Source organism: Cervus canadensis, chromosome 7 (genome assembly GCF_019320065.1).
Source record: "Cervus canadensis isolate Bull #8, Minnesota chromosome 7, ASM1932006v1, whole genome shotgun sequence".
Lineage (NCBI taxonomy): Eukaryota > Metazoa > Chordata > Mammalia > Artiodactyla > Cervidae > Cervus > Cervus canadensis.
This window is the reverse complement of record NC_057392.1, coordinates 15,812,302-15,825,234: the sequence shown is the minus strand read 5'-3', so window position 1 is coordinate 15,825,234 and position 12,933 is coordinate 15,812,302. Positions and strand designations below refer to the sequence as shown.

The 12,933-nt window shown below is 38.4% G+C and overlaps 1 protein-coding gene across 6 annotated transcripts in view; it reads right to left on the bottom strand.

Annotated features, from left to right (window-relative positions):
- The window catches only part of CPNE4 (copine 4), a 676,149-nt gene that overhangs the window by 218,802 nt on the left and 444,414 nt on the right, over positions 1 to 12,933 (bottom strand). The window lies entirely within an intron of this gene.

Sequence of the window (12,933 nt, the reverse complement as noted above, 5' to 3'; positions counted from 1 at the left end):
TATTGTGCAAATGAAGGGACAAGCTAGAAAAACACAAGACCAAATAAACAAAGAGGAAATAGGCAAACTACCTGAAAAAGAATTCAGAATAATGATAGTAAAGATGATCCAAAACCTCAAAAATAGAATGGAGAAAATGCAAGAATCAATTAACACATTTAACAAGGACTCAGAAGAAATAAAATATAAACAGAGATGAACAACACTATTACTGAAATTAAAAATACTCTAGAAGGAATCAATAGCAGAATATACAAGGCAGAAGAATCCATAAGTGGGCCAGAAGACAGAATGGTGGAAAAAACTGCTGAAGAGCAGAATAAAGGAAAAAGAATGAAAAGGACTGAGGATAGCCCTAGAGACCCCTGGGACAACATTAAATGCACCAACATTCAAATTACATGGGTCCCAGAAGAAGAAGAGAAAAAGAAAGGGTCTGAGAAAAATTTTGAAGAGAGTATAATTGAAAATTTTCCCAACATGGGAAAGGAAACGATTAACCAAGTCCAAGAAGTGCAGAGAGTCCCATACAGGATAAATTCAAGTAGAAACACGCCAAGATACATACTAATCAAACTAACAAAGATTAAACACAAAGAATGACTATTAAAAGCAGCAAGGGAAAAGCAACAAGTGACATACAAAGGAAACCCCATATGATTAACAAAGTGTCTTTCAGCAGAAACTCTGCAAGCCAGAGGGAATGACAGGATATACTTAAAGTACTGAAAGGGAAAAATCTACAACCAAGATTACTCTACCCAGCAAGGATCTCATTCAAAATTGATGGAAAAATCAAAAACTTTATAGGCAAGCAAAAGTGAATATAGTACCACCAAACTGCTTGACAATAGATATTAAAGAGATTTATATGGACAGGAAACAAAAGAGAAGGAAAATACTTACAAAAACAAACCCTAAACAACTAAGAAAATGGCAACAGGAATATAAATATCAATAATTACTTTAAATGTAAACGGTTTAAATGCTCCAACCAAAAGACGCAGACTGCCTGAATGGGTACAAAAATAAGACCCATATATATGCTATCTATGAGATCCACTTCAGACCTAGAGACAGGTACAGACTGAAAGTGAGAGGATGGAAGAAAACATTTCATGCAAATGGAAATCAAAAGAAAGTCAGAGTAACCATCCTCTTATCAGACAAAACAGGCCTTAAAATAAAGAGTATTACAAGAGATGGGAAGGACACTGCCTAATGATCAAGGGATCAATCCAAGAGGAAGACATAACAACTGTAATTATCTATGCACCCAACATAGGAGCACCTCAATGCATAAGATAAACATGAACAGAATAAAAGAAGAAATTTACAGTAACACAATAAAGATAGTGGACCTTAACACCCCACTTACACCAATGGACAAATCACCAAAACAGAAAATTAGTAAGGAAAGACTAGTCTTAAATGACACATTATATCAAAAGGATCTAGTTGATATCTTCAGGACATTCCATCCAAATACAAAAGAATATGCTTTCTTCTCAAGTGCACAGGGAACATTCTCCAGGATAGACCATATCACATATCAAACCTCAGTAAATCTAAGAAAATTAATCATATGAAGCATCTTTTCTGACCACAATGCTACGACACTAGATATAAATTACAGGGGGAAAAAAGTGTAAAAAACACAAACAAACAGAGATTAAATAATATATTTCTAAATAACAAACAGGTTACTAAAGAAGTCAAAAGGGAAATAAAAAAATTCCTAGAAACAAACGACAATAAAAGCATGACAACTCAAAACCTATGGGATGCAGCAAAAGCAGTTCTAAGAGGAAAGTTTATAGTGATACAACCATATTGCAAGAAACAAGAAAAACATCAAACATATAAACTAATTTTACACCTAAAACAAGTGGAAGAAGAAGAACAAGAACCCCTAAAGTTAGTAGAAGAAAAAAAAATCATAAAGCTCAGAGTGGAAATAAATGAAAAAGAAATGAAGAAAGCAATAGTAAAGATTAATAAAACTAAAAGCTGGTTCTTTGAGAAGATAAACAAAATTGACAAACCATTAGCCAGACTCATCAAGAAAAAAGGGAGAAGAATCAAATCAACAAAATTATAAACAAAAAGGGAGAGGTTACAACAGACAATGCAGAAATACAAAGGATCATTAGAGACTATTACAAACAACTACATGCTAATAAAATGGACAACCTGGAAGAAATAGACAGATACTTAGAAAACTTCAAGCTTCCAAGACTGACCCAGGAAGAAAGAGAAATTATGAACAAGCCAACTACAAGCGCTGAAACTGAAACTGTGATTAAAAAAAAAAAAAATTCCCAAAAAACAAAAACCCAGGGCCAGATGGCTTCAAAGGTGAATTCTGCCATACATTTAGAGAAAAGCTGATTTCTATTCTTCCAAAACTCTTGCAAAAAATTTCAGAGGAAGAAACACTTCTAAACTCATTCTGTGAGGCCACTATCACCCTGATACAAACACCAGAGAGAGACAATGCACAAAAAAGAAAATTATAGGCCAAAATAACTGATGAAAATAGATGAAAAAATCCTCAACAAAATCCTAGCAAACAGAATTCAACAACACATTGAAAAGATCATACACCATGATCAATTTGAGTTTATCCCAGGGATGCAAGCGTTCTTCAATATACGCAAATCAATCAATATGATACGCCATATTAACGAGTTGGAAGATAAAAACCATATGATCATTTCAATAGATGCAGAAAAGGCGTTTGACAAAATTCAGTACCAATTTATGATAAAAACTCTTATAAAATGGGCATAGAAGTAACCTCCCTTAACTAATACAGGCCATATGTGATAAAACCACATCAAACATTATTCTCAATGTTGAAAAACTTAAGGCATTCCCTGTAACATCAGGAACAAGAAAAGTGCATCCGCTGTCACCACTATTACTCAACAAAGTTTTGGAAATCCTAGCCACCACAATTAGAGAAGAAAAAGAAATAAAAGGAAATCAGATTGGAAACGAAGAAATAAAACTCTCACTGTTTGCAGATACATGATAATATACATAGAAAACCCTAAATATATTATCAGAAAATAACTAGAGCTAATCAGTAAATTCAGCACAGTTGAGGGTGCAAAATCAATACATAGAAATCACTTGCATTCCTATGCACTAACAATGAAAAATCAGAAAGAGAAACTAAGGAATCAATCTCATTTACCATTGCAACAAAAAGAATAAAATACCTAGGAATAAACCTACCTAAGGAGACAAAAGAGCTGTATACAGAAAATTATAAAACACTGATAAAAAAATCAAAGACAACATAACCAAATGGAGAGATATCCCATGTTCCTGGGTTGGAAGAATCAATGTTGTGAAAATGACTATACTACCTAATGCAATATACAGATTCAGTGTGATCTCTATCAAATTACCCATGACATTTCCCAAAGAACTAGAACAAAAACTTTCACATTTCATAAGGAAGCATGTAAGACCCTAAAGAGCCAAAGTAATCTTGAGAAAGAAGAATGGAGCTGGAGGAATCAACCTTCCTGACTTCAGACTATACTACAAATATACAGTCTTGAAGACAGTAAGTTAATGGCACAAAAACAGAAACATAGACCAGTGGAATAAGCTAGAAAGACCAGAGATAAACCCACACACTTACAGGTACCTCAGTTTTGACAAAGTGGGGCAAAGATATCTAGTCTCCTCAAAAAGTGCTGCTGGGAAAACTGGAAAGCTACATATAAAAGAATGAAATCAGAACACTTCCTAACACCATATACAAAGATAATCTCAAAATGGATTAAAGGCCTAAATGTAAGACCAGAAACTATAAAACTAGGAAAACATTGTTAGTGCATAGGAATGCAAGTTATTTCTGTGTAGGAAAACATAGGCAGAATACTCTATGACATAAATCACAGCAAGACCCTCTATGACTCACCTCTTAGAGCAATGGAAATAAAAATAAAAATAAACAAGTGGGACCTAATTACACTTAAAAGCTTTTGCACAGCAAAGGAAACTATTAACAAGGTAAAAAGACAGTCCTTAGAATGTGAGAAAATGATAGCAAATGAAAAAACTGACAAAGGTTTAATTTCCAAAATATACAAGCAGTTCATACAACTCAATACCAGAAAAACAAACAAACAATCAAAAAGCAGGCAAAAGACCTAAGCAGACATTTCTCCAAGAAAGACATACAGATGGCTAACAAACACATGAAAAGATGCTCAATTTTGCTTATTATTAGAGAAATGCAAATCAAAACTACACTGGATATCACCTCACACCAGTTAGAATGGCCATCATCAAAAGTCTCCAAACATTAAATGCTGGAGAGGGTGTGGAGAAAAGGAAACCCTCTGTACTGTTGGTGGGAATATGAACTGATACAGCCACTATGAAAGACAGACGGAGATTCCTTAAAAAGTGAGGAATAAAACCAGCATATGACCCAGTAATCTCACTACTAGGTTTATACCCTGGGGAAACCAAAATTGTAAAAGGCACATGTACCCCAATGTTCATTGCAGCACAATTTACAATGGTAGAACACGGAGGTAGCCTAGATGTCCATCAGCAGATGAATGGATAAAGAAGCTGTGGTGTATATATAACACACACACACACATATATATAATGGAATATTTCTCAGCCATAAAATGGAACACATTTGAGTCAGTTCTAATGAGGTGGATGAACCTAGAGCCTCTTATACAGAATGAAGTAAGTAAAAAAGAGAAAAATATTGTATGTTAACACATATGTGTGGAATCTAGAAAGATGGTATTAATGAACCTATTTGTATGGTAGAAATGGAGGCACAGACAATGAGAACAGACATATGGACAGGGTTGGGAGGAGGAAAGAGTGGGTGGGATAATGGCGTGAGTAACATGGAAACATATACATTACCATATGTAAAATAGATAGCCAATGGGAATTTGCTGAATGACTCAGGGAATTCAAACCTGTGCTCTGTAACAACCTAGAGGGGTGGGATAGGGAGTGAAGTGAAAGGCAGGTTCAGAAGGAGGGGGCGTAGGTATACTTATGGCTAATTCATCTTGACGTTTGGCAGAAACCAACACAATGTTGAAAGCCATTATATTTCAATTAAGAATAAATACATTTATATAAAATAATAAAGAAATAAAGTTAAATAAAAAAGAAGGTTGGCTTGCTGCTCGAGATGGTGAGGGGTCGAGTCTCTCCCTAGCTTGCCCTCTGATGGGTGCAGCAGGAGCAGTGCTTAGTTTCTGGTCTTCTTTCAGCCAACAGCAACCCAAGAAAGGTCTCCACACTGACACAGAAGGCATACACAGCTTTCTGAACACCCTGAATCTATGATTCGCCCTCTTCGTCCATCTGCTGAGAACACACAGTTCTGCCTTGAGTGCTTTTAGAGGACATGACGCTTCATCTGGTACCACCACTCACTGGGTACTTGCACTGCCGGTACCCAGTGTTATGGCCAATGCCAGTTTCTAGCATGCTGAGGGCTGCTATTTTCCCTTCCCAAATACCATGAGCCCTGCTGATTCACATGGCAGAATGGAAATGTGACAAATTCAGACAGAGTAGGTACTTGAGAGGCTCTGAATGTGTGACTTTCTGAATGGGTTCTTGGAAGTCATTTTATCTTTTGTCTTGGGCTTCAGTTGTGGAAGACAGGATCAGGAACATATGTCCCAAATTATTTCAGAGAAACCATTTTTTACTAAAAGTAGCCTGATAAGAGTAAATATTACACACACTGAATCTTTAACTATATAAATTATGCAACAATCTTAATGCAAAATTATAAGTTCAGTTTTACTAATTGCCCAGGACATGGGTTCTATCATAACGTTTTCACTTTTTTTTTCCTTCCACATTTACTCCTGAAACAATTTTGGTCATTACAAATGTCCATAGTGGTATCTCCTTAATAACAGGTTTCAGATGCTGAATGCCAGGGACGCTGCTTAGCACCTTATATGTATTTTTTTCACTTGATCCTCACACTATTTCTTGAGGTCAGAACTATTATAATCACTGTGCAAATGAAGAGACTGAGGTTTAAATGGCTGCAGGAGTTTGCCTCTGGACATACAACTGAGCATGGCTGAGCTGGGATCTGACACTAGTCCACTCAGCTTTGTGTTGCAGCATCATGAAACAGCACCTTGGGCCCCCACCACACCGTTCCTACAGCTCCCATGTCCACCATTCCCTGCCCAACTAAGCAGTGCAAGGAAAAGGAATCTTCTCTCACTGCTGAAGTTACAAAGAAGGAAAATGTTGATTTTTTTTTTTTTTTTGCTTGATCACATTAGAGAGAATAATTTGGAAAAAGCGAGAAAATTCCCATTCTCACCAAGGGGTAACAAACTGTCAAATTGTGAAGAGTGAAGGAGGTCTGCCTACCCTTTGCAGAGCTCTCATGACAAATGCATTTGTCTGTTGTGTTAGTTGCTAAGTCGTGTCTGACTCTTGTGACCCCATGGACTGTAGCCTTCCAGGCTCTTCTGTCCATGGGATTCTCCAGGCAAGAATACTGGAGTGGGTTGCTATTTCCTTCTCCAGGGGATCTTCCTGAACCATGAATCTAACCCAGGTCTCCTGCATCGCAGGCAAATTCTTTACCTACTGAGCTATGAGGGAAGCCCCCTTTATGTAGTATAGCAATATCAAATCTTGTTTTAATCACATGACTGTTTTACTTATCCAATTCTAAATAACCATCCAAAGAACTCTACATATAGAAAAGGATTTTGATTTTCTGCTACCAACTACCATCTGTAGGGAGTCAGCTTCCAAATCTGTGTCATCATCAGATCCATGTGGTAAAGCCACCAAGTGGCAACTTCCTCTGGACTTTTCACAGACATCCTGAGCTTAAGGTGTTGGCACCACATCCTACTCCCCATCTCATTCCTCAATCTGATTCCCCTCAATGACAGCAAGTCGCTCCTCCAGTAACCTTTGTCAGATGCCAGAAGACCCTGCATCCCTCACCCAGGTTCGAAAACTTGTTGGTTGTGCTCTCAGACACATTCCCCTCTGTACCTCCTCTTCTCAACTTTCATCATGACTTTCCTCCCCAACTCTTCTTTATTGTTTTAACAGCCTTCTAACTTGCTTATCTGCCTCCACATCAGTCCTCTCCCATCCACCATTTATAGGAATACCAAAGTGATCTTTCCAGTACACACATTCAGTCCTGGCCCTCCCCTTGTTAAAGCCCCTCACGGCCTTTTGTGCATCCAGTCCAAGCTCTCCAAACTTTAATGAAAAGCTCGTAAAAGCATGTGGTCAGCTCAGCTCACCCTCTCCTGTCTGGCCTCCTTTATCCCTTTCCCAACTCACTTGCCCATCCCACCAAGCTGGTTCACTCAGAGTTCTCTGACATTCTCATACTGCTGTGCATTGATGTATACCAGTCATTTTGCCCAGAGAGTCCTTATTTCTTTTCTCTGCTGGTGAATCCCTACTCACTCTTTGAGACTCAGGTCTAGAGTGAGACAATTTTCTTGTAAGACCTCCTCGATTGCCTTTAGGCAGAGGTAAGTCTTTCCCTCAGAGCCCTTGAAACACAACTCATTATGTAGCATTTAGTAATATGCATTTTGATGATTTCTTTATTAGTCTGTATCTCCTAGCTAATTATAAGCTCTTCTGGAGCAGGGCCCCTGTCTTTTTCATCTTTGTGCCTGTAGCACCTAGCATGGTATTTTTTTATGCCTGGGGTCCTTCCTAAATATTTGCTGAAAAAAATGAATACATAAAAGAATTAAATTTATCATGTCAAAGTATGGGTTCATACTGATCTGAAATTTTCAAAATTAACTGATCAATAAATTTGACTTGAGCACATGATATATAAAGCATGATATTGCTTTAGACCCAAAGAAGTGCTGAATGTGGCCTGTGGCCTCCGGCTCTAAAAACTTGTAATCTGGGGACAGACCAGGTAACTATAACAATAAGTGCTAATTAAGAGAGAAATTATTTTGATGAACTGATAAAAAGGAACTTCTCAGTGCAATGTAGAATGATTTACATGAATGAAATAAAGTTGGGTTATAGGAGTTTGGAGTTTATAGAGATCACTATGGTCTGGGAAAGGGGTTCTGTGGAATATAATTCAATATGTTAGACATCACTTTGCAAGCGGCAAAATGAATTAGCCTATAGTAGTTCAAACAGCAAAGAGAAGATAATGGTTGAAATTTTGAGGACAGGCTGGCTTCAGCTAGACTCTATCTAGGGTGCAAAGAACACCATTCAGTTTCTCTCTTTTTCTCCAATAGCACCCACGTTTTTCTTTTGCAGGGTCCATTTCTACCTCACAACCCTACCTTTTCTTTCCTATAAGGCTCCAGCCAATATATATTTACATCTCATTATGCCTGATGAGTTACATAGCTTCCCTGAATCAATCACTGTTGCCACAAAATTGAGACATTCTGATTGATTTAAGTCAGTGGCATCCCAAAGTGTGGGCCAGGTCAATAGCACCAATCACTTGGCTGATATTACGAGAGGGTGGTTGTTTAAAAATATACAGGATACCCAGTCAGGCCAGCAAATCACCAGGGGGGTGCAGTAGTATGGCTTGAGAAGCATGGCTGACTTGCTGCTCATGTCTTTTTTTCCTCCTAAGCCACCATGTCAACAAAATTTCTCACAACATGCAGCCTCCCTGCATTATCCTTTTCCTAAATCATGGCAGAAGAAAGAGCTCTGAATTAAAGATAAAGAGCTCTTGACTTCTGGTCTTGGCTCTGTCAAGGCATGGAATCTTTCTGATTCTTGGTTTTCTCAACTCAGAGGCAAACTAGCATATATAAGATGGATAAAGAACAAGGTCCTATTGTATGTCACAGGGAACTATATTCAACACCTTGTGATAAACCAGAATGGAAAAGAATATGAAAAAGAATGTATATACATGTACATCTGAGTCACTTTGCCGTACAGCAGAAATTAACACAACATTGTAACTCAACTATACTTCTAAAAGAAAGAAATTTTTAAAAAGCCAAGAGAAAGGATCAGTTTGAAAGCCCTTTCAAAAGCATCAAAGTATACTTAGGAAGGACTATTGGTAATTCACTTTAAGTGCTCAGGTCTACATATGTCTCATCTCGACAGATTAGGAAGATTGCGTGAATGAATCCCTCAGTTTCTCTGTTTCTCCCACTCTAGGCCCTCTGGCCATTTCTCCATATCAACCCTGATGCTTTTCACTTGAGTAATGGGAAACCTCACCCCAAAGGGCTTTGACAGCAGGACACCTTATTCCCTCCTGAGGAGAAGTCCACAAGAAGGTGGGTTCCGGGGATATTCTCCATCATATATTATATAATCATCATTGTATATCTCTCTCGTTACTTTTGGAAAGAGTCAAGAGCACGTAGTTCTTGATAGGTACAGTGCACTATAAGTAGGCAATGAATGAATGAATGAATAGTGGGTCTGAGGTGGAATTCTGTAATGTATAAATAAACTTCAGTTCAGTTCAGTTCAGTTCAGTTCAGTCGCTCAGTCGTGTCTGACTCTTTGCGACCCCATGAACCGCAGCATGCCAGGCCTCCTCGTCCATCACCAACTCCCGGAACCCACCCAAACCCATGTCCATTGAGTCAGTGATGCCAACCAACCATCTCATCCTCTGTCGTCCCCTTCTCTTCCTACCCTCAATCTTTCCCAGCACCAGAGTCTTTTCCAATGAGTCAGCTCTTCTCATCAGGTGGCCAAAGTATTGGAGTTTCAGCTTCAGCATCAGTCCTTCCAACTTAAGTAAACTTAAATAAATAATAAATAAACTTAAAGGTGATTAAAATGGCATTTTGCAGATATAAAGGAACCATTTTAAGATTCTCACTTAGCAATGAGCATCCTACCTATGCATAAAAGTTATATGCTGTCCCAAGAAGTAAATGTAGATCCACTAAGTCATGTGAATAAAAGATCGTTCATCCAAAGCTTTCACAATTTTGTCTGTGTGAATGATCCTCAAAATTACCTCTTTTGTAAGGCTTATCTTCCCATGTCCAACCAGTCCTTGACCCTCTACCTCATGCCAGGCAGTGTGCCAGGGGCCAGTGACATTGTCTTTGCCTTCAAACAGCTCACAACTAGTTGGGGATAAAGATGTAAAACAAATAATTACACAAATAAATCACAGCCATTCTTAGGGAGAAGCACAGAAGAGGAAGCAAACATTGACAGGATGGTATCAAGCAGACAAGAGCTCAGAGAAGGCTTCCAGAAAGAAGTGACATTTCCACTGAATTTGGGAAGGGAACATGAGTGTGCGCAGGGAAAGGAAGCACATTCTGAGCAGATGGGAACACTGCATACAGTCTGGATTCAGGAAGGAGTTTGGCATATGCTGCAGAGTATCTTTGCTTGGATTTACCAAAAAACTGACTCAGACTGAAAGTCAAAGAAGGTGAAGGAAGCACCACAGTGGAGTAGAGAAGTGAGGCAGGAAGAGGAGTGCAGCTTTATAGTCCAACCCTCACATCCATACATAACCACTGGAAAAACCATAGCTTCGACTAGATGGACCTTTGCTGGCATAGTAATATCTCTGCTTTTTAATATGCTGTCTAGGTTGGTCATAACTTTTCTTCCAAGGAGCAAGTGTCTTTTTTATATTTTTTTTTAAATTTTTTTATTTTTTTAAAATTTTTTTATTAGTTGGAGGCTAATTACTTCACAACATTTCAGTGGGTTTTGTCATACATTGATATGAATCAGCCATAGATTTACACGTATTCCCCATCCCGATCCCCCCTCCCACCTCCCTCTCCACCCGATTCCTCTGGGTCTTCCCAGTGCACCAGGCCCGAGCACTTGTCTCATGCATCCCACCTGGGCTGGTGATCTGTTTCACCATAGATAGTATACATGCTGTTCTTTTGAAATATCCCACCCTCACATTCTCCCACAGAGTTCAAAAGTCTGTTCTGTATTTCTGTGTCTCTTTTTCTGTTTTGCATATAGGGTTATCGTTACCATCTTTCTAAATTCCATATATATGTGTTAGTATGCTGTAATGTTCTTTATCTTTCTGGCTTACTTCACTCTGTATAATGGGCTCCAGTTTCATCCATCTCATTAGAACTGATTCAAATGAATTCTTTTTAACAGGCTGAGTAATATTCCATGGTGTATATGTACCACAGCTTCCTTATCCATTCGTCTGCTGATGGGCATCTAGGTTGCTTCCATGTCCTGGCTATTATAAACAGTGCTGCGATGAACATTGGGGTGCACGTGTCTCTTTAAGATCTGGTTTCCTCAGTGTGTATGCCCAGAAGTGGGATTGCTGGGTCATATGGCAGTTCTATTTCCAGTTTTTTAAGAAATCTCCACACTGTTTTCCATAGTGGCTGTACTAGTTTGCATTCCCACCAACAGTGTAAGAGGGTTTCCTTTTCTCCACACCCTCTCCAGCATTTATTGCTTGTAGACTTTTGGATAGCAGCCATCCTGACTGACGTGTAATGGTACCTCATTGTGGTTTTGATTTGCATTTCTCTGATAATGAGTGATGTTGAGCATCTTTTCATGTGTTTGTTAGCCATCTGTATGTCTTCTTTGGAGAAATGTCTGTTTAGTTCTTTGGCCCATTTTTTGATTGGGTCATTTATTTTTCTGGAATTGAGCTGCAGGAGTTGCTTGTATATTTTTGAGATTAATCCTTTGTCTGTTTCTTCATTTGCTATTATTTTCTCCCAATCTGAGGGCTGTCTTTTCACCTTACTTATAGTTTCCTTTGTAGTGCAAAAGCTTTTAAGTTTCATTAGGTCCCATTTGTTTAGTTTTGCTTTTATTTCCAATATTCTGGGAGGTGGGTCATAGAGGATCTTGCTGTGATTTATGTCGGAGAGTGTTTTGCCTATGTTCTCCTCTAGGAGTTTTATAGTTTCTGGTCTTACATTTAGATCTTTAATCCATTTTGAGTTTATTCTTGTGTATGGTGTTAGAAAGTGTTCTAGTTTCATTCTTTTACAAGTGGTTGACCAGTTTTCCCAGCACCACTTGTTAAAGAGGTTGTCTTTTTTCCATTGTATATCCTTGCCTTCTTTGTCAAAGATAAGGTGTCCATAAGTTCGTGGATTTATCTCTGGGCTTTCTATTCTGTTCCATTGATCTATAGTTCTGTCTTTGTGCCAGTACCATACTGTCTTGATGACTGTGGCTTTGTAGTACAGCCTGAAGTCAGGCAGGTTGATTCCTCCAGTTCCATTCTTCTTTCTCAAGATTACTTTGGCTATTCGAGGTTTTTTGTATTTCCATACAAATTGTGAAATTCTTTGGTCTAGTTCTGTGAAAAATACCGTTGGTAGCTTGATAGGGATTGCATTGAATCTATAGATTGCCAAGGAGCAAGTGTCTTTTAATCTCATGGCTGCAGTAACCATCTGCAGTGATACTGGAGCCCCCCCCCCCCCCAAATAAAATCTGTCATTGTTTCCATTGTTTCCCCATCTATTTGCCATGAAGTGATGGGACTGGATGCCATGATCTTAAGTTTTCTGAATGTTGAGTTTTAAGACAACTTAAACTCTTTCTTACTAATCCCTAAACAAGATCCTTACCTCTACATGGGATTAATGCAGGTTTTGTGAGGTTTGAGGCTTATATAATTTGGAATCTTTCTTTGTGGAAAAAGTACAACACTACAAATAAAAACATGATACAGAACTTTGGAAGTGTCTACATAAGTGAAGTTCTCTGAATTTTAAGCTGCACTAGTTTCCCAGTAAATCAGCCTCCGACCTTGATTAAGGGTGGCTGGTCCTCTCAACCCTTAGCTCTGCATGGTTGCTATGACCTCTATGCCTTGTTTGCATTGCCTTTTTACCTGAAGACATCCCTCCTCCTTCTTCAACCCCTGGACCATATTTTTTCAAAGTTTGGTTCCACAGT